Raw genomic sequence first — 3455 nt, forward strand, 5'->3', positions numbered from 1 at the left:
TATTAAAAAAACGTATTATTAAAAAAACTCATAAATTATTTAAAAAAACACACATTAATTAAAAAAACACATTAATATCTAAAAAAAAATTAAAGTGGATTTTTTTTTTTATTTTTTTATAAAATAGGTGAATCAGCTTTTAAAGAAAAAAGATAAAAGAATCTTACCCATCCATATATTTAACTCTATGTTAAATCATAAACTTGGCACTGTAACTCTTCCAACTCTAAAACCATTTTCTCTCTCTAAAATATTTTCAGAACCAGACACAACAATGGACACATCTTCAACCTTCGTATCCCCTATAACGTTCAATTAATTAGAGCTTTATTAACAATTAAACTTTTTTGCAGTTAATTACCCATTCTAGAGCTAACTCAGGCAGAGTCAAACCTCAACGGCTCTTTCACATTCTCCCAAACCTCAACGGCTCAATTCCTCCCGCTAGCAGGGTGGCGCCTGCCTTGGTTCTCGTGCTCGCGCCCCTCTCGCGCCCCGGTGGTGTGGGGTTAGCGCCTGGGGGCGCGAGCAGAGGGGCTCACGCGCCCAGGTTAGCGCCCCACACCCCTCAGCCTTAAAAACGCTAACGATGCGTCGGATGGTGGGCCCCATGGTTTGCATACTTGTGAGAGAAAAGAGGCAGCAAGAGCGATAAGAAATAGTGATGGAAATGCATTGAGTGTTGACTTTTCTGGTCAAGAGCCATGTCAGCAGCCGTGTTGTTTTCCTCAAAGTGTGAAGCATCATAAGAAGATTCGTTCGTTAGATTTGTCTATGACTAGCGAAACTGATAATAATCTTGCTTTGGCTGTTTCTGAGACGACGTCATCAAAAACATGTTCTTGCACCGGTGGCGCTTTTGTCATTTGTGGTTTATGCAAAAAAATCACTTGTTGCAATGGGGTTGAAAGGTTAGATTCTTTGTTTTACTTAATTATATCTATTTAATTACGCGGAACTTGACATTATTAGCGAATGTGCAGGCAGAAAAAGGACTCAAAAGTGCATTGTTGGAAATCTCCCATGGTTCCTTTAAAGAAGGTACCGACATGTAATGTTATGTACTTATACTACAAATTATGATCTATGTTCAAAGTTACAGTTTTTTTAATCTTAAAAACAGGCGTGGCGGCTGAGGCTTCGATTGTCAGGATAATAGTTTGATGGATTAAAAAGGTCTGCTAATGGTGTAAGTATTAAAGTTAACATATACAAGACCCCATGACAATTCTAGATGTTTTGCTGTTGTTTATCATGAGACTTGTAGAATATTGTACTACTATGTTTAAGAAGGATTTGTCTAACTTTGAAAGATTCTAAATTCTAATCCCTTAATATTGAAAGATTCTCTCTAAAGTGTTTTTTAAAGTTTTATTACAACATAAGTTTTTAGTATTAGAAAAATTGAAGTCTAAATGAAAACCGTCCTGGAGTTGGTGGCCTAGTTATATAGTTGCAGTCTTTTAAACATTCAAAGGTCCTGACTTCAGAGTTCGTGTTTCGGGAAGTAAAAGGAATTTGTCTTTTAAAAACGAAAGACGTGTTTGAAGGTGGGGGAACATTGGTGTGAGTTGGTTTTTGGATTTGGTGAAAAATATTCTATTGATGGGTCCCCCCACCCACACACACACACCAAAAAAAAAAAAAAAGATGATTTCAGTTTTGTCCTCTTTGGATAGATCATCTCAAATTGTTCCTTTGAAAAACCAAACCTGTCTTGTCATAAATGTATTCTTTTCAGTTGAGCTTAACTTAACTACATATCATTTATATTCTAGCCCCTATACGATGAGAAATTGCAACAATAATCCTTATTCTAATTATTCCGTGATTATACCGTCCTCATATGAAGTACTTGATCTTAAGGATTAACACGCCGGCCATCTTTTCACATTTTTCTGTCTATGCGAACCCCAAAATTCCTCTCTAGATGGTTGATCCTAGCTTAGCGTGCTAGTCGATGCTTCATTTCGTGTAGTGGTAACGCTTAGCCAATAAGTAGCATGCATGATTTGCAATAATTACAACTAAGTTGAAAAAATATTTCAAGCCACAACCTTTTAGATTTGCATTTGTGCCACATATGCCTGTACCTCATGAAGAAACACAAAAATAAACTGATTTGTTCTTATCTCATGATTAACTAATTCAAATTTAACATTTTATATCTACATGATAAAATATTAATAAATAAATACATATGTCACAGTGCTTCTATAGCATAAAAATAGCCTAATAACCCATGTACATTTAAAGTTTTGAGTATTTTTAACACTTTCTAGTTTTTTTTATTACATCTGATAACCATGGCCTTTTCTTAATAATCGAGTTTAGTTAAACAAATTTTTTCTTATGGTTAAATAGGTTGATTTGAGTCGCTCATTTCATATAACACATTAAAATGAGGCACTACTAGCTAACTTAAAACAAGCTCATATGTCACTACAATTATTGCCATTTGCCGCCACCCTCTGAAGCCCCTCGTTAAGAGTATGATATACCATCTCCCAACTCCTTTAGAGAAACAATTGAGAAAGGGTACATGTTAGATCATCCATCGTCACAAACATTTGTAACCTACCCCATGGTTAATGTTGCGCACGCCACGACCGAACCCATTTCAACATTCTCATTTTTGTCAGGTTCTATTGTGTCACGACCCAATTTAACACTCACATTAATTTACCTGATCCTACCAACCCAATTACTTTTACTCATGAAAACTAGGTAAAAAAAAACTATTTTCATCATGATATAATAAAAAAAGCTCTAAATACTAGCTAGCAATATTGTCATTATAACAAAGAGGTTTCATAAAATATAAGCTTGCAAGCGCATTACTACTTACTGATACATGTAACCTACACCGGAAAGCGCGTACATGACATGTAAAATACGTACCCTACGTCGAGTGCGTAATCAACGTTTGAATGCACGTAAGTACGTAACTAGTGCCGAAAACTAAAAGCAAAGCTAAAATGTATATTAATAAAAAAAAACATTTCTTAGAACAATCCGTTTTTGACCCGAAACCCATTCTAAACCAACTCCTTTTGACCCGAATACATCCCAACCCAAAATAACCTTTATTCAATTTGTTCAGACCCATAACCCGAACCCACCCGCCCGAACCAAATATAGATGGCCGGCTAGGGGTGCAAACAAGCCGAACCCGAACTCGACTAGGCTTGTTTAACTTACATAGAGCCCGAGCTCGGTTTCGTGAGTAGATTTTCAAGCTTGATCTCGGCTCATACTCGTTTATTAAACGATCTTACTTTTAGGCTTGAGCTTAGGCTCAATTAACCTCGGATCGATCGAGCATTTTAACAAGTCAATCTCTAGCAGCTCGCGAGCAGCTGGCTCGTATGCACACTCACTTGGCCCTAAAACTAGAATTAGTAGCAGCATCAGAAAATAGTGAGCCCTGTGGAGCTCGAAGCTGGGAGATAATA

The 3455-nt window shown here is 36.7% G+C and overlaps 1 long non-coding RNA gene across 1 annotated transcript; it reads left to right on the forward strand.

Moving 5' to 3' along the window:
- The first annotated feature begins 583 nt into the window (after positions 1-583).
- On the forward strand, positions 584-1304 carry LOC143589760 (uncharacterized). The gene is made up of 3 exons (XR_013145346.1): positions 584-911; positions 984-1041; positions 1124-1304. It is a non-coding gene; the product is annotated as an uncharacterized LOC143589760 (long non-coding RNA).
- The last annotated feature ends 2151 nt before the right edge of the window (positions 1305-3455 follow it).

Source organism: Bidens hawaiensis, unplaced genomic scaffold (assembly GCF_021521415.1).
Source record: "Bidens hawaiensis isolate Kalapana, Puna unplaced genomic scaffold, B.hawaiensis_p1.1 tig00037791_1, whole genome shotgun sequence".
Lineage (NCBI taxonomy): Eukaryota > Viridiplantae > Streptophyta > Magnoliopsida > Asterales > Asteraceae > Bidens > Bidens hawaiensis.